This window comes from Heterocephalus glaber, unplaced genomic scaffold, assembly GCF_053883595.1.
Source record: "Heterocephalus glaber isolate CG9 unplaced genomic scaffold, H.glaber_assembly_v1.0 deba00001504, whole genome shotgun sequence".
NCBI lineage: Eukaryota > Metazoa > Chordata > Mammalia > Rodentia > Bathyergidae > Heterocephalus > Heterocephalus glaber.
Window position 1 is genome coordinate 42,407,595 of NW_028258324.1, and position 25,778 is coordinate 42,433,372.

Here is a 25,778-nt window from a genome sequence, read left to right on the forward strand (position 1 = left end):
ACCTTAAAACATTTTGCCAGATGTGACTAAAATTATCAATATCATTAAAGTACTGTACATGGTCTTAATTCTCATCTGTCTGGGCAATTCTATGAGGAGATTGATCCAAAGCATGCCTGTTTTCTCTAAGATGTACACAGAAGTGAGATGGCTTTCTAAAGGTAGATCACTGGCCAAAGTTTTTGTGTTTTGAGAGTTACTCCAAGATTTCATTTAGAAAAAGTCTTCATTGACAGCACATTTCAATGACTCAGAATGGATTGAAAATGTGCTTACTTGTGTGGCACAATCATCTCAATCAACTCAATCTGTCATTTCAAGAGAGAATGCAACTGTGTTCAAGTTGATAGATAAAGTGGAAGCATTCAAAGCCAAACTGAATTTAGGAAAGCAATACATGAACATTGGCATTTCTGATATGTTTTATAAATTAGCAAAGTAACAGATTTTAAAAAAGACTGAGCAAGGGTTTTCTTTCTCCCTGCTGGTGCACGATCACCTATCTCAGCTTTCAGAAGACTTTAACATTTATTTGTAGCCACAAAGAACCTCAAACTCATAAGGAATGGATTCACAACTCATTTGTGAATAAGCCAGGTGTACCAACTTTGACTGTGCTAGAAGAGGATGAACTTCTTGAAATCACAAATGATGGTTGCCTTAAAAATATGTTTGAGACAACTTAAAATCTTTCTATGTTCCAGATTAAAGTCAAGTTGGAATATCCTGAGAGTGCTATGAAAGCACAGAAGAGCTTGCTTCCGTTGCCAGCATCCTGTCTTGATGAAGCAAGGTGTTCTGCATTGAAAGCAGCCAGAACATGATTATAGAATAATTGGCCATAAGAAACACACTTTGGATGTTACTGTTGCCCATCACCTCTAGGACCTGGTTTCAGGAAAGCCAAGCTCAGAACTCCCACTTATCATGGATTATGGTGAGTTGCATAGTTATTTTATTATATACCACAATTCAATAATAATAGAAATAAAGTGTGAAATGAATGTGACTTGCTTAAATCATCCCCAAATCAGTCTACATCCAGTCCTTGGAAAAATTACCTTCAACAAAACTGGTCCCTGATGTCAAAAAGGCTGAGAGACCTCTGCTGTATATTCTTTGGAAATGGTATGTATCATATGAAATCACAAATAGGTGTTGTGATACCCTGCCATCAAACTACTAGCAGAACATTCTCATCAGATTTGTCCAGTAATAATCTTTTTAAAGTTTTGTTTTGAAAGAATGTAATCAAGTACAGTCAAACTGCAATAGGCAGAATACAATTTATCAATATTTCAGAGTTTGGAAGGAGCATAAAAAGGCAAGATACATTAAAACAGATATGCCTATGGGGAAAAAAACCCCAGATATGCCTGAAGCATTTCTCCATGTGTAGGTATGTGTGAATGTGTGTGCATATATGGGTGTGTGTATGTGTCAATGTACTGGTATGTTATGTAAGTTTTTATATCCATAAATAATATAGAAAAAGTTTAAAGTTAAAAACTTGTAGACTACTCAATTACAATTTACATTTTCTTTTAAGGAATACCTCAATACTCTTTTAAGGAATACCTCAAATTGCTTAGCAAAAACAACAAAAACCTCCAGAAAACAATAATCTATTTCTGATTAACATTTAGATTAATAAAATAGATGAATATTGCTTCTTGAGCATTTATGTATGCCAGATTCATTCACAAATGTTTATATATTCATGTTGTATAATTTATTTCTCAACATACTTCTGAATGGTTTCTATAGATATGATAACCACCCCAGAGATGGCAATGCTCCTGATGGGTCTATGAATTTAAGCACTACGAGTCCCAGATACGTCTGATTCAAGTTAAGAAACAAAGTAGGCTTTTAAAAATAGTAAGGGACCATGAGAAATTGATCCAGCAGGTCCTAGATGATGCAAAGAGTAACATAAGACTGATAGGAATCCATGAAAAATCAGGAGAAAGTACAAATGACATAAAAAAACCTGTTCATAGAATTAATGACAGAAAACTTCCATAACAGAGTGAAAGAATTTGACATACAGATCAGTGAGGCATATAGGACACCAACTAGCCATGATAAAAAAAAAAAATTCTACACCTAGACATATAATAAAGATCCCTGAAACCCAACAGAAGAACAAAATACTATAAGCAGTTAGAGAAAAGAAACAAATCACACACAAGGGGAAGCCCATCAGAATCACAGAAGACCTTTCAACACAAACCCTCATGTCCAGGAGAGCCTGGAGTGAGGTATTTCAAGCCCTAAAAGAACACAACCTCCAACCTAGACTGATGTATCCTGCAAAATTATCTTTCAAAATTGATGGGGAAATAAGATACTTCCACGACAAAGAACACCGAGAATTTTCATCAATACCAAAGAAACACTCCAAACAATTCTAAATTCAAAATCCTAGAAAAAGAAAATGAAGGTCACAACTCCATTAGGCCTAACAAAGCAAATCCACCAGGCAAGGCAAGAAATTAAAGGGAGAGGGGGAGAAAATAAGAAATAAAAGGGCCAACAACAGGAAAATATCATGACAAGGAAAAGCCAATACATATCAGTTATAACCATCAATGTTAATGACCTCAACTCACCAATCAAAAGAAATTGACTGGCAGAATGGATTAAGAAACAAAATCTAACAACATGCTGTATACAAAAAACCCATTTAGTTCACAAAAAAATTCATGGACTGAATGTAAAAGGATGGAAAACAGTTCTCCACATGACAGTACCCCAGAAAAAAGTGGGGGTAGCTATCTTATTTGCAGAAAAATAGATTTGAAACCAAAACTAATTAAGAGAGACAAAGAAGGACACTACATCCTTGTAAAGGGAACAATCCAAGGGGAAGAGATGACAATCATAAATATATATGCACTAAATACTAATCCCCCAAATATACAAAACAAATATTAATGGACATGAAAAACCAAAAAAGCACTAATACAATTGTAGTGGGGGACCTCCATACCCTGCTGTCACAAATAGACAGATCATTTAGATAAAATATCAACAATGAAATAATAGAACTGAACCAAGCTTTTGAAGAAATGAAGTTAATAGATGTCCACAGAGTGTTCCACCCCACAAAATCAGAATATACATTCTTTTCACCTGCACACAGGTCATTCTCCAAAATAGATGACATGCTACCTCATAGAACATGTTTAAGTAAATGCAAAGGAGTAGAAGTTATTCCATGTATATTATCAGATCATAGTGTAATTAAACTGGAGATCAATAGCATAAGAAACTGCAAGAACTGCACAAGCACATGGAAATTGAGTAACATCCTCCTGAACAACAAATGAGTCACAGAGGAAATTAAAGATGAAATTAGACAGTTTCTACAATTAAAAGATAATGCCAATACAACATACAGGAATCTATGGAACACAATGAAAGCAGTTCTATGAGGGAAATTCATAGCAATAAATACTCATATTAGGAAAACAGAGTGAGCTCAAAAAAACCCTAATGCTGAACCTTAAGCTCCTAGAAAAAGAAGAGTAAGACAAACCCAAAGCTCATACAAGGGAGGAAATTATAAAGATCTGAGCAGAAATCAGTGAAATGGAGACTAAAAGAACAATACAAAAAATTAATGAATCAAAGAGTTGGTTTTTTGAGAGAATAAATAAAACTGATAAACCCTTAGCCAACTTTATCAAAAAAGGAGAGAAAAGACTCATGTTCATGCAATAAGGAATGAAAAAAGTAAAGTCACAACAGATGCAGCAGAAATCCAGAGGATCATCATACCTACTTCAACAACCTGTACTCTAATAAAATGGAAAACACAGAAGAAATGGAGAGGTTCCTAGATACATAAGAAATAAAGTAGGATGTGAGTGAGACTTCTAATACTTTGCTTTATTTTTGGATTCCTTTTATTTTCCTTTTTGTTAGCATTTATATATATATTTTTTTCTTTTTCTTTTTTTTAGCATTTATATAATTTTTTGTTTTAAATTCTTTTATTGGTACATTGTAGGTATACAACACAATTACATTTTTCATTGGCAATTGGACCTTTACATAATGCATCTTGGTTCTTATTGTTTCCCCATTCCTAGCCCTCCCTTCACGTCCTCCACCCTTCCCTATTTACAAAGACTTTATTTCCATTTTTTCCATTTCTCATCATTTTTTCCTTTCCCTTCTTTCCTTTCCCCTGACCCTCCCACTACCCTTACCCCTTTGGACCCTTTCTTCCTATTTTATCAATTATTCATTCTAATCATCGGTACATTTTAGGTATACAATATAATGACATTCATCATTGGAAATTTGCACCTTTACATAGTCTCTCTTGGTTCTTCTTTTTCACCCTTGCCCAGCCCTCCCTTCAACCCCTCCAGTCCTGCCTAGTTACAAAGATTTTGTTCCTATTTTTCCATTTTCTCATATTAATCCCATTCCCTTCTATCCTTTCCCCTAGACCTCCCACTTCCTTCCCCTTTGGCCCTTTTCTTCCTATTTCACATTACCTATTATACATTTAGTCCTAATTGACACTTTCACTTTCTCACACCAGAGAAACTATTCAGTATTTACACATGTGTGTCTTATTTATTTCACTTAACAGTATTGCCTCAATGTGCATCCACATAGCTATAAATGTCTCTAATTTCTCATTTTTTATGGCTGAGTAGTACTCCATTTTATAAAAAAACACACACATTTTCTTCATCCAGTCTCCAGTTGATGGGCATTTGGGCTGTTTTCCAGTTTTAGCTATTACAAACTGTGCTGCTATGAACATGGGTGCACATATATCACTGTGGTATGATTCTTTTAATTCATTGGGGAAGCTCCCCAGCAGTGGAATAGCAGGGTCATATGGGACTTCCAGTCCTAGTTCTTTGAGGTATCTCCATACTGATTTCCACAGTGGTTGCACCAGTCTACACTCCCACCAGCAGTGGAGCAGGGTTCCTCTTTCCCCACAGCCCCGCCAGCATTTGTTATTGCTTGATTTCATGATAGCAGCCATTCTTTCTGGAGTGAAGTGGAATCTCAGCTCTGTTTTCATTTGCATCTCTCGAATGACCAATGATGTTGAACATTTTTTCATGTATTTATTTGCTATTTCTACTTCTTTGTCTGAGAAATGTCTGTTCATTTCAGATGCCCATTTTTGGATTGGGTCTTTAAATTTGGGAGGTCTGATCTTTTTAAGTTCTTTATAGATTCGAGATAGTAGACCTTTGTCTGAGGAAGAGCAGGTGAAGATTTTTTCCCACATTGTGGGTTGTCTCTTCACACTGCTGGTGGCTTCTCTTGCTATGCAAAAGCCTTGTTATAAGAAGAGATCCCATTTGTTGATTGTTTGTGCTCATTCACGGGCAACTGAGGTTTTATTCATAAAATCTTTTCCTACATCTATGTCTTCAAAGGTTCTACCTAACTTCTGTTTAACTGGTTCAGAGTTTCTATTTTAATATTTAGATCATTAATCCATTTTGATTTTAGTTTAGTGCATGGTGAGAGATACAGGTCTAGTTTTAATCTTTGGCAAGTTGAAGCTCAATTTTTCCAGCACCATTTATTAAAGAGGCTATCTTTCCTCCAGTGAGGGTGTTTGGGTCCTTTGTCGAAGATGAGATGGCTGAGTGCATCTGGCATTGTTTCTACATCTCCTAATCTGTTCCACTGGTCCTCAAGTCTGTTTGTTTGCCAGTACCATGCTGTTTTTATCACAGTAGCTTTGTAGTAGAGTTGCAGGTTGGGGATCGAGATACCCCTGCCACTTCTCTGTTACCAAGAATTGTTTTTCTATTCTGGGTCTCTTCTTTCTCCAAATGAATTTTTGGATTGTTTTCTTGAGGTCTATGAAGTATGCTGCTGGGATCTCAATTGGAATTGCATTAAATCTATACAGCAGTTTTGGAAGTATGACCATTTTCATTATATTAATCCTTCCTACCCAGGAGCAGGAGATGTCTGTCCATTTTCTGATATCATCTTCAATCTCTCTTTTCAGAGTGCCATAGTTTTCAGGAAAGAGGTCTTTAATATATTTTGTTGGGATGATTCCTAGGTACTTCAGTTTTTTGGATGCTATTGTGAAAGGAATTATTTGCCCTATTTCTCTCTCAGTGAGTCTGTCATTTGTGTAGAGGAAAGCTACTGATTTTTGTGTGTTGACTTTGTAACCAGCTACTTGACTGAATTTGGTTATTAAGTCCAGAAGAATTTTGGTGGAATTCTTGGGGGTCTTCTCTATAGAATATCATGTCATTTGCAAATAATGACAATTTGACTTCTTCATTACCTATCTTTATTCCTTTTATTTCTTTCTATTGTCTAATTGTTGTGGCTAATGTTTCTAGAACTATATTGAACAAGAGTGGTGAGAGTGGACATCCTTGTCTTGTTCCTGATTTTAGTGTGAAGGATTTCAGTTTTTGACCATTTAGTATGATATTAGCTGTTGGTTTTTCATAGATGGCTTCTATCAGTTTGAGGTAGAGACAATCTATTCCAATTTTTTGTAGGGTTTTTATCATAAATGCATGTTGGATTTTGTCAAATGCTTTTTCTGCATCTATGGAGATAATCATATGGTTTTTGTCCTTGGCTCTATTGATATAGTGTATTACATTGATTGATTTTCGTATATTGAACCATCTCTGCATCCCTGGGATGAATCCCACTTGATCAGGATGTATGATCTTCTTGATGATCTTCTGCATTCTGTTTGCCATTATCTTATTAAGGATTTTTGCATCTATGTTCATTAGTGAGATTAGCCTATAGTTCTCTTTTTCAGTTGGGTCTTTTTCTGCTTTGGGGATCAAGGTGATGCTTGCTTCCAGGAATGAATTTGGGAGTATTGCTTCCCTTTCAATTTCACTGAAGAGTTTAAACAGTAGTGGCAGCAGTTCCTCTCTAAATGTCTTGTAGAATTCAGCAGTGAAGCCATCAGGACCCAGGCTTTTCTTCGTTGATAAGTTTTTAATTACTTTTTCAATTTCATTGGTTGATATTGGGTTGTTCAGAATTTTTAGGTCTTCTTCGTTCAACTTTAGTAATTCATATGTATCTAGGAATCTGTCCATTTCTTCTGTGTTGTCCATCTTATTGGTGTATAGGTTCTGGAAGTAGGTATTGATGATCCTCTGGATTTCTGGTGGGTCTGTTGTAATTTCACCCTTTTCATTCCTAATTGCATGGATTTGGGCCTTTTTTTTCTTTTTCTGACAAGGTTGGCTAAAGGTTTGTCAATTTTAATGATTCTTTCGAAGAACCACATCTTGGCTTCATTGATTTTTTTTGAATTGTTCTCTTAGTCTCCATTGCATTGATTTCTCCTCTGATCTTTATAATTTCCTCCCTTGTATGAGCTTTGGGGTTGTCCTGCTCTTCTTTTTCTAGAAGCTTGAGGTTCAGCATCAGGTCGTTTAATTGGGCTCATTCAGTTTTCCTAATATGCATATTTACTGCTATGAATTTCCCTTGTAAGACTGCTTTCATTGTGTCCCATAGATTCCTATATGTTGTATTGTCATTGTCATTTAATTGAAGGAACTGTCAGATTTCTTCTTTCATTTTCTCTGTGATCCACTGGTTTTTCAGAAGTGTGTTGTTCAATTTCCATGTGTTTATGAAATTTTTTGAGTTTCTTTTGCTATGGATCTCCAATTTCATAGCACTATGGTCTGATAATATACAGGGGATAATTTCAATTCCTTTGCACTTACTTAAACATGTTCTATGTGTGAGTATGTGGTCTGTTTTGGAGAAAGACCCATGTGCAGCTGAGAAGAATGTGTATTCTGATTTTGTGGGGTGGAAGGCTCTGTAAACATCTGTTAAGTTCATTTGTTCAAGAGTTTGATTGAGTTCTAGTATTTCATTACTTATTTTTTGTCTAGTTGATCTATCTATTTGTGACAGTGGGGTGTTGAGGTCCCCCACTACAATTACATTAGTGCATATATGACTTTTCATGTCAGTTAATATTTGTTTTATATAGTTGGGCACAATAGTGTTTGGTGCATAGATATTTATGATTGTTATCTCTTCCTGTTGGATTCTTCCCTTTACAAGGATGTAGTGTCCTTTTCTGTCTCTCTTAATCAGTGTTAGTTTGAAATCTACTTGATCGGCCAAGAGGATAGCTTCTCCTGCTTTTTGGGGGGTTCCCTGTAGCATGGAGTATTGTTTTCCACCATTTAACTTTCAGTCTATGAGTTTCCTTTTGAATTAAGCATGTTTCTTGTATGCAGCATATTGTTGGATTTTGCTTCTTGACCCATTCTACCAGTCTATTTCTTTTGATTGGTGAATTGAGACCATTAACGTTGATGGTTATAACTGAAACGTATTGACTTGTCATTGCCATGAGTTTTTCTTTTTGTTGGGTTCTCCCCCTTTACATTTAATTTCTTTTCATGCTGGATGGCTTCATTCTGCTTTGCTTCCTGGTGCTGTGATCCTCAATGTCTGTTCCTAGGATATTGTGTCCTGAGTTCCTCTCTAGATTTATTAATCATGTCTTGCACTAGGGGCACAATTTCTCCTGTTATCTGAGAAATTATTTCTGATTTCATTTTTTCCAGATCCCCTTTTGTTGCCAATTCAGTGGGTCCAAGTGGTTGAGTATCAGAGTGTTCCATCTCATTTCCCTTTGGGGTTGCTGTAGGTGATCTGGAAGTCTGGTTTTGAGACTTATTTATGTGTTTTCTCATTTTGACTTGGGCCAGGGGGCTGTTAGTGCCTGCATGGATTACTTCCTCTGAGCTGGGTGAGATGGGACAGTGGCCGGGAGCAGTGGTAGGGATGGTGACCCAAAAGCCCTTTCCTGTGGGCTGGGAGCAGTGGGAGGGACTTTGGCCAGGAAACCCCTTCCTCTGTGCCAGGAGCAGTGGGACAGAAGGTGGCCCAAAAGCCCTTTCCTCTGGGCTGGGAGCAGCGGGAGGGATGGTGACCAGGAAGCTCCTTCCTCTGGACCAGGAGCAATGGGACAAAGGCTCAGAAGCCCCTACCTCTGGGCTGGGAACAGGGTGACTCAGTACCTTGGTCTGATGATCTGGTGTCCTCTGTGTCTTTGTAGTGTGGAACCAGGTGGCTGCCTGTCTGCAGCAGGGTGATTCGGTGTCTTCTGTGTGACTCAGGACCTCCTTAGGGCATGCGCAGACCTCCCTGTGTGCAGCGGGCTGATTCGGTATATTCTGTGTGACTGGGGACCTCGGTAGGGCGTGGGCAGATCTGCCTGTCTGTAGCGGCCCGATTAGGCATCTTCCATGTGACTCAGGACCTCTGTAGGGTGTGCACAGACCTGCCTGTCTGCAGAGAGCTGATTCGAGGTGTTCTGTGTGACTCAGGACCTCGGTAGGGCATTGGCAGACCTGCCTGTCTGCCGCGGGGTGATTTGGCGTCTTCCGCACAACTCTACCATTTATATTTTTAAGATGTAGCTGATATCTTGATCAGAATACCAGTACAGTTGCTGTAATGGACAAATCATGTTTGTGCTTCAAGTATAAGACACAATTTGAAATATTTCAGTAAACCCATAAAGATTGGCTTAGCTCACTGCTACTAATCAGAAATAGTAGTTTTAGGGATTTTTTTTCTTCCTTTCTTTCTTTCTTTCTTTCTTTCTTTCTTTCTTTCTTTCTTTCTTTCTTTCTGTCTGTCTGTCTGTCTGTCTGTCTTTCTGTCTGTCTGTCTGTCTGTCTTTCTTTCTTTTTTTTTTATACCAGGGCTTGAACTCAGGATCTTGCACTTTCAAGGCAGGCACAATGCCACTGAGTTAAAACCCCGGCCCTTTAGAGATTTATTGAATTCACATTTTATCCATCTCTTTTGGGCATAATCACAAGAATCACTAAATTTCTGCTGGAGCAAGAAACTGGACTACATATGAAAGTTTTCATAAAGGAATAATTGAATAATAATATATTTAAACTGTAGTTATGTTTTTGTTTTTCTGTTTACAGTTTTTAAAATTACACTCTTTATGTGACTTATAAAATGCTACTTACCTTCCCTGTACCTCAGCTTTCTCATGTGTTGATTTCATGAATAATTGAATTATATATTTAGCCACTCAAAGTAGGGCTTGATGCATAGTAACTATCATTGCTGCTCATATAATTTTAAGGTTGACACTGAAGTATTGAGATAAATTGATACAGTACTTATTTTATATCACTGACTTTTAACTGCAAGACAGTAATATATGAAAAAACAGAAAATGATTTTTCTCTGTTAACTTCACTGGATATCTTGATAATATCCCATTTCCAACCCTTTACACATCAATATCATACTTATCTTTCTCCCAGTTGAGAATCTTAAGAGATTTGACTTATAGGACTGCCTCATGAATATGAATGTTATCGTAGTAGGGAAAGATTGGGAAGCAATGTTTAGGTATATTTGGATCACAAGCTTTTATCTGCCTACAGAATAGCTTTTGCTTTTCTCTGCTTTGTGGCATGCTATATGAACAAGTTTTGAACGTTGCTTTACAATGTAATCCTGTATAGTGAGGATAATATCTACTCTAGGAACCCTAGATGATATAATCTTCAAGTAAGAAATTGTTTGCATCTCAATGTACCTAGAAAAAAAAGTGACTTCCTCAAATAATGGGAATATATTTTCTGCAATTTGAGGACTTATTTTTTGTGTGTGTGGATTTGCTTATTTTTTGTTTCTCCCTCACTGGATCATAAATTCTTTGTTCAATATGTGACACACATTGTTATTTAATAAATAGTCTCAATAAATGAATGAAGTAGTAGGCATTTTATTCCTTAAAATAAAACATATTATGAAGAGAAGGTTCTGGAATATATTTGTTGTTTCAATGTTATGAAAATTTATTATATATCTCTATCAGCATGACATGTACATTTTAGATGTTCAATTGTAGTTATTTCACAGATATTCTTTCACTACATCTTAATAATTCATAGATATTATAACAGTATCAGTAGCTTAAATGTGTACTTTCCACTGTGTGATTAGACAATTTTTCCAAGTTATCTACTGACAGAGAAACAAGCTTTTGGCAAATTTTTCTTCTTTCACCTAACAGTTTCTTAAAGGTAGTATACTGGAGGCTGATCAGACCCCCAATCACTTGACCAAGGGTATAGCGGCAGGTTTAAAAAGACATGACAAGATCTTAATGCACAAATGGTGGGCCTAGTATGGTCAAAGCTCTTATCTGGCCAAGATACTGTTTATTGGAGCTTGCCACTATTTATTGAACATGTAGCTTCTAGAAGGGGTAAGAGGTGGTGCAGGGAACGGTACGAGCACTGACGCGAGCAAGGTCCTAGCAACAAGGAACAAGATATTCTAGTAGGACCAGATCACTGATTAATGGGAAATTTGTTTCTTCCCATGGATTAATTTTTGCCTCTATAGGGATTTCCTGTATAAGTTATGTTTCCTTTAGATGCACTATTGTCTTGCCATCCAAGATGTCATAGTGTCACAGATCACTGAGACCTCTGTTGTGACCAGTGGTGTAGGGAGTTGTTACTTTCCCACAAGAACTGCTGGCTCTTCGGGCAACCATTGTGGGCCAATAGGCAGACTCAGACTTTTCATATGAAAAGCCAATTTATGAATTTGTAGCTTGCTCAAGGTGGTCTCCATTAGTAGTAGTTAACTTATACTGCAGAGTTTAGTTAATCTGTCAAGAATACAAAGTATAGTCTGATTTGCTTTTCATTGTTAATTTTCATGATGTTAAGCATAATATATATTTTATAGTGTGCTTGTAAAGGAAGATGATGGATTCAATGGACCTGAATACATCTGTAATTTTCTCTTCAGGAAGTGTTTTTCATAAATATTTCCCTCACAAATGGCTTTCTCTATCAGATAACAGGTAAAATTCTTGATAATTTCCAGATATTTTTTAGATTTGAAGCTTCCATCGAAATGTACTGCTTTTAGCCAATATCATACCAAATGGTCAAAAAGAAAAATCTTTCACACTAAAATCAGGAACAAGACAAGGATGTCCACTCTCACCACTCTTGTTCAATATAGTTCTAGAAACATTAGCCATGGCAATTAGACAAGAGAAAGAAATAAAAGGAATAAAGATAGCAAATGAAGAAGTCAAATTGTCATTATTTGCAGGTGACATGATATTTTATATAGAAGATCCCCAAGAACTCCACCAAAAGTCTTCTAGACTTAATAACCAAATTCAGTCAAGTAGCTGGTTACAAGGTCAACACACAAAAATCAATAGCTTTCCTCTACACAAATGACAGACTCACTGAGAGAGAAATAGGGCAAATAATTCCTTTCACAATAGCATCCAAAAAACTGAAATACCTAGGAATCATCCTAAAGAAAGAAATCAAAGACCTCTACTCTGAAAACTATGGCACTCTGAAAAGAGAGATTGAAGATGATATCAGAAAATGGACAGACATCTCCTGCTCCTGGGTAGGAAGGATTAATATAGTGAAAGTGGTCATACTTCCAAAACTGCTATATAGATTTAATGCAATTCCAATTGATATCCCAGCAGAATACTTCATAGACCTCGAGAAAACAATCCAAAAATTCATATGGAGCAAGAAGAGACCCAAAATAGCAAAAGCAATTCTAGGTAACAGAGACATGGCAGGGGGTATCACAATCCCCAACCTGCAACTCTACTACAAAGCTACTGTGATAAAAACAGCATGGCACTGCCAAAGAAACAGACCTGAGGACAAGTAGAACAGATTAGAAGATGCACAAACAATGCCAGACACACTCAGCCATCTCATCTTCAATGAAGGAGCCAAACACCCTCACTGGAGGAAAGATAGCCTCTTTAATAAATGGTGCTGGAAAAATTGAGCTTCAACTTGCCAAAGATTAAAACTAGACCTGTATCTCTCACCATGCACTAAACTAAAATAGAAATGGATTAAAGATCTAAATATTAAAATAGAAACTCTGAACTAGTTGGAAAAGAGGTTAGGTAGAACTCTTGAAGATATTGGTGTAGGAAAATACTTTATGAACAAAACCTCAGTTGCCTGTGAACTAGCACAATCAACAAGTGGGATCTCTTCTTATTAAAAAGCTTCTGTACAGCAAGAGAAACCACCAACAGTGTTAAGAGACAGCCCACAATGTGGGAAAAAAATCTTCACCTTCTTTTCCTCAGACAAAGGCCTACTATCTTGAATCTATAAAGAACTTAAAAAGATCAGACCTCCTAAATTTAAAGGCCCAATCTGAAAATGGGCATCTGAAGTGAACAGACATTTCTCAGACAAAGAAGTAGAAATAGCAAATAAATACATGAAAAAATGTTCAACATCACTAGTCATTCGAGAGATGCAAATGAAAACAATGCTGAGATTCCACCTCACTCCAGAAAGAATGGCTGCTATCATGAAATCAAGCAATAACAAATGCTGGTGTGGCTGTGGAGAAAGAGGAACGCTGCTCCACTGGTGATGGGAGTGTAGACTGGTGCAACCACTGTGGAAATCAGTATGGAGATACCTCAAAGAACTGGAAGTCCCATTTGACCCTGCTATTCCACAGCTGGGTATCTTCCCCCAAAGAATTTAAAGAATCATACCACAATGATATATGTGCACTCATGTTCATAGCAGCACAGTTTGTGATAGCTAAAACTTGGAAACAGCCCAAATGCCCATCAACTGGAGACTGGATCAAGAAAATGTGGTTTTTTAATAAAATGGAGTACTACTCAGCCATAAAAAATGAGAAATTAGAGACATTTATAGCTAAATGGATGCACATTGAGGAGATACTCTTAAGTGAAATAAATAGGACACACATGTATAAATATCAAATAGTTTCTCACACCAGAGAAAGTGTAAATAAGGACTAAAATGTATAATCGGTAATGTGAAATAGTAAGAAAAGGGGCAAAGGGGAAGAGAAAATGGGAGGAGTAGGGGAAAGCAAAGAAGGGAATGGAATTAATATTTGAAAATGGAAAAATACGAACAAAATCTTTGTAAATAAGGAGGAATGGAGGGGTTGACAGGAGGGCTGGGCAAGGGTGAGAAATAAGAACCAAGAGAGACTATGTAAAGGTGCAAATTTCCAATGATGAATGTCATTATATTGTATACCTAAAATGTACCAATGATTAGAATGAATAATTGATAATGCAAAATAGGAAGAAAAGGTCCAAAGGGGTAGGGGTAGTGGGAGGGGCAGGGGAAAGGAAAGAAGGGAAAGGAAAAATGATGAGAAATGGAAAAAATGGAAATAAAGTCTTTGTAAATAGGGAAGGGTGGAGGGCGTGAAGGGAGGGCTAGGAATGGGGAAAAAATAAGAACCAAGATGCATCACGTAAAGCTACGAGGTATCAATGAGAGATGTAAATGTTGTATACCTAAAGTATATCAATAAAAGAATTTAAGAAAAATAAATAAATAAATAAAATGTACTGTTGTTATCTTTGATATTCATCAAGGTTTATTATTTGGACTTATAAAAAATAATAATTCAGCTAGACACAGTGGCTATCGCTGTCATCTTAGTTATTTAGGGAGCTGAGGCAGGAGGGTCATTTGAGCCTAGGAATTCAAAGGCAGCTTGGGCAAGATAGTGAGACCTCCATATCTAAAACATATATATATATATATATATATATATATATATATATAATATGTATGCTACATATCACATATATCATTACATGTATGCACTTATATTGTCATATTTGTATATATGTAAAACATATATTTTAGATTTTGTAATAGCTTAGAATCTTGTGTTATCTTTTCATGCTTATATATTTATAGCCATTAGTTGTGCTTATTTCTTTCAATAACTGTTGAGGTCTTTCTCTGTATTTTTATTTTTACAAAAATCTATATTTAGCTTTTCACTAGCCAATCACACTATCCTATTTACACAATTTTTCAGTGCCTTAAATAAAGGTGGAATGCTTTCTTTTTATGTCTTTCTTTTTTCACCTCTTATAACTAATTCACCAGTAAAATCTGTAAGTTTGTTTTTGAAATGTAGTTTTGTTGTTATTTTTCTCCAGTGCTATCATTGGTTATACTGAATAAGTCGCTAACAGATTTCCCTTGTTTCATTCTTCTATGGGATTTATTCTTTGACATGCTGGTGATAAGAAGAAAATGTAAGTCCTATCATGTTATAGCCATACTTTATACTTTGAGACAGCATGCCATAGCCCTTAATCCAAGCTAAGAGACTTACCATGACCTTCAATAACTATAGGAACTCCACGTCTTCCCTAACATTAATTTTTTTCTATCTTCTAGTATGGCAAGATCATTTTCAACCTAGGGCTTTTCAGTTTCCTCTGCTTTGCTCAGGTCCGGCATGCTGCCTTGTTAGCGTTAGGTTTCAGCTCATACATCATTTCTTGGGAAATACCAGTCCTAATCTTCTTATCTAAAATATTCTAACATCATTCTCCATAAGAGGCAACTCTGACTATTATTCACTTCTATAAGTACTTCGAGTTTGTATGCTTCCTTGACTATGTAGGTGGTTCAGGGAATATGAGCTCCAGCCTTATTCATCTAAATATGATGTTTCAATCTTTATTAGTGTAATTGCACAATTTTCCACCAATGCGAGAGCCTTGCTCACAGAGATTCTAATATCACTGGCTTGAAATTTAGAAACATTTGTCTAAACCAGATATGATATTTTGAACAAGCTTTGAGTAATTTGATAGAGGAATGTGTATTTGTTGCTATTTGGTAAATGACATATGAAAGAAAGTTTTCTGATGGGATTCTGAGAAATATTCTTTGTTTTAAAAGGTTTAGGGGTGTCAAAGATGTCTGAGTTTTTTCACAATCAACTGAATACTGTTTTACAAAGATGTTCTGCGGTCACCTTGTGTCCAGAAGAGTAAAAACCTGAAGATAACATACAACATTCTCAGGTTGGCAGAAATAAAAGAGAGAACCAGAATTTAAATTACACTTTACAGTAGCTTATACTTGCACTTCATGAACTTTCATCTTATTTCTATATATGATGATAAATCTCACTTTTATGTAATGACTAATCTCATTTTTATGTAAGTTACTTAAATATGGATTTCATTTAATTTCATACCAAAGTAGTTTAACACGGGTTTTTTGGCTTATTATGCTTTCCAGTTTTCATCATGCAAGTAATAAATATAAAATTACCTTGGTTATTTATGTGTTTATTTGTTTTTAATCTATTCTCTGCTTTTACATAAAAAGAAGATTTGTTTTTTTACTTATTTCTGACCCAGTGGCTAGGATGGTGTTTGGTACATAGTAGATGGTGAATGGGTGGTGAATACATCTTAATAAATTTATCTGTTTATTATGTAAAGGTAAGCTTTTCTGCGTTCAATTTACAATCAAAGCTTTAATTTATTAGCTGTTACCAGTAATGTTAATAGTATCTGTCAAAATATTTCTTTATACATGTTCATACTTTAACAGTTCACTTTCCATACTGCTTCTAGTGCAGCAAAGATCTTACCTACTTTAAAATCTGTCCAGTGACCTATTGCCTATGAAATCAGGATGGTAAGTATCTACCTATTTAACCAGCTTATCTTTTCCATTCTATATGCTAGCCTAAATTAAGATGGTAACCATCTACCTATTTAGCTAGCTTATCTTTTTATATTCTTTATGTTAGTCAAACCTAAAGTCTTGAATTTCTTCCAATACATAGAAGTAGGTAGAATTCCAAATTGGCTTACTAGATTCCTACTTCTTGGTGTGCATCCCATATATAATCCCTTTTCCATGAATGTGAGTTGTCTGATGAGGTATCATGTAATGTTTTATATAAGGATACACTGCATAATTTCAGGTGTTTCCTCAATTAGTACCTTTTTATGGTGAAAATTTTCAAAATTCTTTCAAGTGTTTTGAAATTTATATTATGGTATTGTTACCTACAGTCATTACACTGTGCAATAATACCTACAGCTTCTTTTTTTTTATCAGTTGCTTAATATATACTGATCAAAATTCTCCTGTCCTCTTTTTCTCTCTTACCTCTGGTAACCACCATTTTATGAACTTCTTGAGACCAACTTTGTAATACATTATGAATGACTGAGATCACACGGTACTTGTCTTTCTGTGCTTGATTTATTTCACTTAACATAGTAATCCACATTTTCATCCATGTTCTTGAAAATGGCAGAATTCCACTCTTTTTTAATAGTTGAATAGTATTATATTGTATGTATGTACCACATTACTTTATCCGTTCTTCAGGTGACGGACATTTTCCATTTTTTAGTATTGTGAATGTTGTAGTAATAAACATAGGAGTGCAGATGTTGTTTTGACATAGTGATTTCAATTCCTTTGGATATATAACCAAGAATGGAATTGTGGTATTACATGACCATTTTATTTTTAATATTTTGAAGAAGTTCTATACTGCTTTCCATAGTGGCTATACTAATTTACACCTCCACAAACTGCAAATTTTACCTTTGCTTTTCATCTTTACTAGCAATTGTTATTTTTAGTCTTTTTAGTAATAAAAAGTCTTACTATAGTGAGGTGCTATCTTATATGGTTTTGGTTTGTATTTCTTTAATAATTAATGATAAGGGAATTTTTTCTTGTACTTGTTGGTCACTTGCCTGTTTTCTTCAAAACATGTCTATTTTGAGCTATTGTATATTTTGAAACTAGGTGATTATTATTATTATTTTCTATTGAGCTTTTGGAATTCCATATGTACATTTTAGTTATAAATCCTTTGTTGATGTATACTTTGCAAATATATTCAATTTTGTAGGCGGTTTTTTCACTGAGCAGATTGTTTCTTTTGCTGTGATCCTACTTATCTATGTTTGGTTTTGTTTGTTGTGCTTTGGGGGATCTTGTCCAAAAACCTTTGCCCATTCCAGTGTACTGAACCATTTGTTTTATATGTTCTAGTAGTTTAAAGATTTGCATTTAAGTCTTTAAAACATTTCAATTTATCTTTGTACCTTGTGAGATCTTAGGGTATAGCTTCATTCTGCATGGGTAGGTGGGCCCTTATAATAAAAACATTTAGAAATCAGAGTTGGAAGAAGTCAGGGTTACTCAAAACTACAGAAGACTTCAGTAATATAATGGCTACTGACTTTGCCCAAAATCTTGGATGCAGAATCTAAACTCCACAAAAGAATCCAGCCAGGCTGATATTCTGAATGAAGACTGTGAAACTTTGGGCAGAAAACTGAGCTGAGCTATATCTAGATTTTTTATCTATATAATTATAAGATAATTTAAATATTGTTTTCAAGCTGCAAAGTTTGTGAGAGGGTGTTAAGCAGAACATCCATACACCATGGTTTCTTAATTCTCCTTGGCTTTTACTTGTTGCTCATCTAATTTCACTCTTTATCTTCCCAAGTAGGCTTTTAGCTATCCTTTAAGATCTAGTTCACTCAGTGCCTCCTTTTATAATCTTTCTTCTAAAAAAAATTTCTTTTAGCTCTACTTAGTTTGTTTCCCTATGCCTCATTCTCCTCTTCTAGATTTTTTTTCTTTTTCCAGCATTTTCCCTTTAATGTGTCTATATTGTTAGGGTAGGAATATTCTCATCATGAACTGAAGCCATGAGCCCCATCTTGGCAGACTAATGTCATACTGTATCCAGGTTGTCAGGAGTTTTCCTATGAAAACATAATCCACATATCCTGAAGACACTTAACAGACCCATGAGCAATGCATCAGGTTTGTGTGAAAGCTTGACACCAGTGATAATGTTGTTCAATTTCCTATAACTCATTCTCGGTGGGTTAATGACTAAATACACAGTTGACAATGGACAAAAAAAAAAAAACAACAAAATAAAATTTTAAGTATTTATTGCTGGTTCATATTAGCATAACAATATGTTTATTGCCTTTACTTCTTTTCTCTGAAATCATTCCTAAACAATGAAAATTGCAAGAAAGCCATGAGAAACAAAGCTTTGTCTTTGACGAAGAAGCTAAAAACTACCTGGAAACCTAAAAGGCCATTAAATCCAACGATAATAATTATGTGATTAAAAACAAAAGAAACAAACAAAAAACAAACCTAAGAAGCTAGGCATGGTGACTCATGCGTGCAATATCAGCCATCTGGAGGCTGAGACAAAGAGACTAAGTTCGATGCCAACTTGGATCACATAGTGAACCCTCAAAAACACCAAAACAAATAATGAACTGTTTCTCCTCTGTAAGACCTGTCTGCCACATCACCCTGCCTTGGAGCCAGCTGATTATGGTTTGAAATCTCTACAAACTGTGAACTAAACAAACTTTTCCCCCTTTAACTTTGGGTGTTGGGTATTTTGTCTCAGCAATGTGAGAAAGGTAACTCAGACAAAGTACATGGCAAAAATTTTCAGAATTTGGTTAATTTTTAAATATTTAGACTATCAAAAACTTGAATATATAGATTGTTATAAAAGTTTCCATATATTGACTAAGTGGGCAGACTATAGATAAAACTCCAATAATGTTTATTATACTTCCTGGAGTTGAAAGATAAAAATATAATCAGTCAGAAAAAATGATAAAGATGCCTGTAGTGGATAAAGGACATAGGACCTCACATGTATCCATTTCTTTTCAATTTCTTAAGCAAAAAAACCCCTGAGTAATTTATGCTTACTTAGTGTTTTCTTGAGGTACTGGAATTGAACCCAGGGCCCATATTAAGGAAGCACTGTGCCACTGATCTACATTCACTGCCTTTAATATTTTATTTCTCATGCACAATTTCAAACCATATCACAAGAAATATATTCTAATGACTCCTCTGGAAGAAATAAACTAAAAAATAAATTGGCCAATTGGTAGTAAAAACAGACACTACAGCAAAAGATCAAAATAATTGTGTCTGCTTAACAGAAGAGCTAAATTTAAACCATTCTGGAAAATAATACTCACAAAATATAAATATAATAAACTATCTCAGTAAGGAACCAAATCAACACTATTATCAAAGTTAAGAGAATATGTTGGGGCTTGAGATCTAGGCTTAGGGAATATAGCTCCATGGCTTAGCATGTGCTTACTATAAGCAAGACCCTGAGTTCAATCCCTACTAGAAAAATAAAAGATAAGTGAGAAAGAAGTGAAAAGAATTATAACTAAGATTTCCTCATGTGCTATATGTGTAAGTCAAAATTATTATTAATTTTTTTTTTTTGGCAGTATGTAGAAAGTGGTTTTGTTATAGGGATGGCAGTGTTGGTTCAGCATTGGAAGATCCACTCCCAAAAGTAATCATTTTAACACAGGAAAGGAGAAAGCCATATGATTCTGTCACTAGTTGGAGAAAGAGTATTGGACTAAATTCTACAGCTGTTCATGGTAAAAGCTACCAGGAGACTAGAAGTAGAACAGAACCTTCTCAACAGATCAAAGACATGTACTCCATACTTCCAACAAAAACTCCTTCTAAGAATGGAGACGATACAGTGCTTTCTCCCTAAAGTGGGGAACAAGGGTATACATGCCTACTCTTCATCTGTCCATTAGACTTTGAAACATAGGTCTAAACCAAAATAGTCTGTCAATAAAATGACACAACTAGGATAGGATTGGCATGGCAGAAGCAAAATCTTTATATGTAGATGAAATGGTCATCTACAGAGAAAATACTAAGAAATCTCTAGGAACCCCTAGAACTTGTACTTAAATTTAGCAGGATTAGAAAACACAAGGTATATATAAAAATTCAGGTCTGTGTATACTTGCTATAAATGAAGAACTGGATATTGAACTTTAAAAGTTATGTAGGAGTACAAAGGACCCAGAAAAGCCAGAAACAAAAACAAAAACAGTGTTGGAAGACATTTAGCAGCCTATTTTAAGACTTCTTCTAAAGCTACAGTAATCAAGGCAGTGTTGGTGTAAGGAAAGACATATAGATCATTGGAATAAACCAGAGAATCTAGAAATAGAACCACACATATATGGTCCACTGAGTTTTGAAAGATTATTTAACATTAGCATTTTATAGAATATAAACTCAATTCAAGAGCCGAGGAAGAGATAGTGTCTTCAGCAAATGGCACTAGAACACCTGGTATCTGTATATAAAAAATTAACCTCAACCCTTTTTTTCCATACATGAAAATAACTTTAAGGGATCTATAAACCTAAATAAGAAAGCCTAAAAGTATAAAACTTTAAGAAGAAATTATAAGGGAAAATATTTATGAATTCAGGGTAGGCAAGAACTACCTAGGATACAAAAAACATGATGTATAAAAGAAAAAAAAATTGATAAATGAGATTCCATCAAAATTTAGAACTTTAAATGATCTTATTAAAATGAAAAGTTGTCCTTAAACTGACCATATTTACAATGCATATAACCTATAAGCAGAATATATAAAGAATTATTAGAGCTCATTAATAGACAACCCAATTAAAATGTAGACATAAGATGATAAATAGCCAGTATAGCACAAGGAAAGGTGTGCAACTCTAGAATCAGAAAAATACTAATCAGTACAATAATAAGATTGAATTATACACTCATTAGGGAGATGAAGTCAAAAGTTTTAAAAGCCTTGTCATGACTTTTTCTTTTTGTTGGATTCTCCCCCTTTGCATTTAATTTGTCACACCCAATGGATTCATTCTGCTGGGTTTCCTGGGGTTGTGATCCTCATTGTCTTTTCCTAGGGTATTGTCTAAAATTTTTTGGAGTGCCGGTTTGGTATTCATGATGTTCCCGAGGTGCTCTTTATCATGAAAGCATCTTATTTTTCCATCAATTTTGAAAGATAGTTTTGCAGGGTGCATCAATCTGGGTTAGAGGCTGTTTTCCTTTAGGGCTTGAAATAGGTCACTCCAAGCTCTTCTTGCCTTGAGGGTTTGCATTGAGAAATCTGCTATGATTCTGATGGGCTTTCCTTTGTATGTGATTTGTTTCTTTTCTCTCGCTGCTTGTAGAATTTTGTTCTTCTGTTGGATTTCTGGAGTCCTAACTATAATATGCCTATGTGTAGATATTTTTTGATGAAGGCTTTCAATGGAGTTTTTAATCTCTTGGAAATCTGTTTGTATCTGTTTTATGGATTCCATTTGTTTCCTATGTTGGGATTCCATCATGTTCCTCAGATCCTCTATTTTTTTTTCTGTGTCCTCTCTAGATTTATTAATCATGTCTTGCACCATGAGCAAAATCTTTGCTGTTATCTGAGTAATTATTTCTGATTTCATTTTTCCCATTCTCTTTTATTGCCAGTTCAGAGAGTCCAGGTGATTGAGTATCAGATTGTTCCATCTCATTTCCCTTTGGGGTTGCTGGAGGTGATCTGGAAGTCTATTTTTGAGTCTTGTTTATGTGTCTTCTCATTTCCACGGGGGGGGGGTGCTTCTGGTGCCCACGCAGCTCACCTTCTCTGCCCTAGGAGCTTGGGATGGCAGTGGGGGAACTTCCTTCTGGGTGCTGGGTCCAGCTGAGCTTCACTGCCCTGGGAGCCTGAGATGGAGGCAGGGAGCTTCCTTCCGGGTGCTCAGTCAAAATTATTTTTAAACAAGCGATGGATGTATAATTTTTTTCTGTTTTTGACATTCGAACCCATGGGTCTTCACACTGTGCTATATACCCAGCCCTTTTTTATTATTTTGAGACAGGGTCTTACTAAGTTACTGCATACCCCAAGGTGGGCTTGAACTTGAAATCCTCTTGGGTCTCAAAGTACTGAGATGTCAGGTATGCACCATCACACCCTGAAAAGTAATTTTTAAGAGCAAATTGATACCTAGAAAATTGTAACTGGATGATAAAGAAAAATAATGTGATTCTATATAAATTGGTATGTTTCAAAAATTGAAAAAGTAGAATTTGAAAAGATGGACAAGGAATTAAGATTTGTTATGTGCATGTACCAACTTCTCACAAGAAATGTAAACATTATGTAATATGTACATGTAACAATGAACTTCAATTTAAAAAAATAAAAAATAATACAATGTAGAGATATCAGAAATAAATGGACAAAGTTATGGGATAATAGAGCAACACTAAAGGTCAGAAGACATGATCTTGGTATCATCTAGTAAGGTTGATATCAAAGCAAAAGCATCACAGACATACAACTATATGAACATTTTACAGTTATATAAAACAATGTATGAAAAAACAGCAATAGAAGTCATGAGATTAAAAAAAGGACATGTTCAGTAATATTTCAGGACTAGAATATTTTAACTAATGGATCTCTTTTGCAAGTGGTATTTCAAACAGTCCAAAAGCAAAGCTATAGAATTCCAAAATCATATATATATGTATACATATACATATATATATATATATATACACACACACACATACATATATATATATATATTCAGAAACACACCTCAGGACTTTTTAGAGTATAATTTTTCTTAAAAGATTGAGGTTTCATTATTCAAGTTGTTCAGTAAATACCCAGAGAAATTGTCTGTGGAATGCCCTTCATTAGAACTTTAAAGCAGGTGTATTCAATCCACTGTCTCTAGAACATTCAAGAATTAGGAAAATATAAAGTTTGATTTTATAACTGGAGGTAGGAGTATTATTTTGAGGTATCTGGCAGTGTCCCCACTTCAAGAACATAGTAGTGTTTACAATTTGCTCCCACAACAGAAAACATTACTCATATAGCTACCCATGTTAAGGTAAATTGCTTCCTTTTGGGGGGTCTTTTAAGGAATTCCATCAACATATCTTCTTGAAAATTATACAATTATATACTTTGTAATATAACTCCAAATAAATAAGGGATAACACAAAACAACCAATTTGTGTTTATATCAGCAGTTCAAGAATGTTTCAATACCAGAAATTACTAGAATTATTGTGAAAATATTTATCTGTTGATATTAAAGATTTTTTGCTGAGTTATATTCATACTAGGTAAGACTATTAAGGTATATGCTTCTTCCTACAGTTGGAATCTTGAATATCATCCAAAATTTCATGGTCATGCTTGGTCCCAAGGCTAGGACTGGGAGAGGATGGAAGTTTTAAGAGAGTCCCTGTCAGAGGTCGATAGGTCACTGAAAGCTTTTCCTTCACAATTGATTGAGAGAATATTGCTTCTTTCTCTTTCCCCTTTTTGCTTCCAGGCCATGAGGTGAGTAGTTGGCTTCACCAAGCATAACAAACCATAGTTATCTTGCACCCCAATGAAAGACCTAAAGTACCTCCAAATCTTGGACTGGAATCTCCAAAGCTATGAGCCAATATAAACCTTGTCTTGGGTATTTTGTTATAGTGACAAAAGCCAACAAACTTCCTTAACATATTATGTAAAGTTTACTCCTCTCTCTGTGTATACATTTTACATATATACAAAGATATAAATGTACTATATAAATATATCTATAAGTTCATTATATATTATTTATAAGAAAAATAAGATGTATAGTCTTAAATTTTAGAGAAAAATAAAGAAATTGATTGTTATCACTTATATTTGACATTTTTGAAAGTACTATTTAGTGAATTTTCATAAGAAAGCATGAACAGTGAAAAGGATCAAAAAAGTTAAACATATTTATAATGATATGGTAGAATAGCTACACCCCCCCCCCAAAAAAAATCTAAAAAACTGTCAGAAAGAGTAAGAGATTTCAATTAGGTTGTTGGTACAAAATCAATACACCCAAATCAACAGCTTTTGTATATGCCCCACCGAAAGTAACTGTTAGAAAAGACAGAAGAACATAGTATTTTTATAATAACTAAAAACATATTATATCTTCAAGTAATTGAAATAATAAATTGTAGCAGTTTTAATGAAGAGAACTTAACAATGTCACTAAGGATAGTTAATGTGGTACCCATTTGAATAAGACATGGCTTGCTGATTGGTTTAGCACATCACTGGGTGAGTCCAGATGATTGACTTACTGAAGAGGAAGACCCAGCCTGGGTGTGTGGCACAAACCAATAGGATTGTAGCCAGGCTGGGATAAAAAAGGAAATAAAGAACTCTTGTTTCTGCTTCTTTGGAAGTGCTCCTATCTTTACCATCATGTTTGGACATGTGTCTCCAGTCTCTCAGTACATACTCTTCAGCCTTTCAGCACAGACCCTTTGGCTTCCTCACATGGACTTGCGTGGGACTCTACGGAAAGCTTAGGCCTTCCAGTTTTGATGGGATCCTTTGACTCTCCAGCCTACATACAGCTGTTTTGCATTCTTCCACACCTGATTCTGAAGGTGCCCACCACAAGCCTGCCTTATAAAACATTTGCATATCACATATAACTTATGATACATATCTTACATTAAATATGTTCCTCTAGTGAACCCTAATTGATAAGGTACCTAGAATGAAACTCAAAATTTTAAAAAGTAATACACTATTTTTGGATAGAAAAACTTAATATTAAGCCTGGCATGGTAGTGAACTCCTGTAATTCCTGCCCCTGGAGAGAATGAGGCAGAAGAATGGATCACAAGTTCAAGCTTAGCCTGGGCAACCTAGTGAGCTTCTGAGAACCTGTCTCTAAATGAAAAGTAGATAATGGGCTGAGGATACAGATAGCTCACTGTAAAGGCCTTGGGTTCAATCCCTGGTACCCCCAAAATGTCTGATGTAATCCTAATTCAATGTGAAAATTATGATCCATACAATCTACCAACAGGATATGTTTCATTAACACAGGAAAAACTGATTATAGAATTTTACATAAATAAAGGCTTAAAATTAGTTAAGAAACTTTTATAAAGTAAGAACAATCATGTAGATTTGAATAAATTGAAGATATTCTAGTATATTATGAAATGATA

The 25,778-nt window shown here is 35.2% G+C and overlaps 1 long non-coding RNA gene across 4 annotated transcripts in view; it reads left to right on the forward strand.

Annotated features, from left to right (window-relative positions):
- Positions 1–25,778, forward strand: part of LOC106009238 (uncharacterized) — a 601,717-nt gene that overhangs the window by 311,936 nt on the left and 264,003 nt on the right. For all 4 annotated transcript variants that reach the window (XR_015440937.1, XR_015440935.1, XR_015440936.1 and 1 more), the window contains one exon: positions 705–937. This is a non-coding gene — a long non-coding RNA (uncharacterized LOC106009238). The remainder of the gene's footprint in view (positions 1–704; positions 938–25,778) is intronic.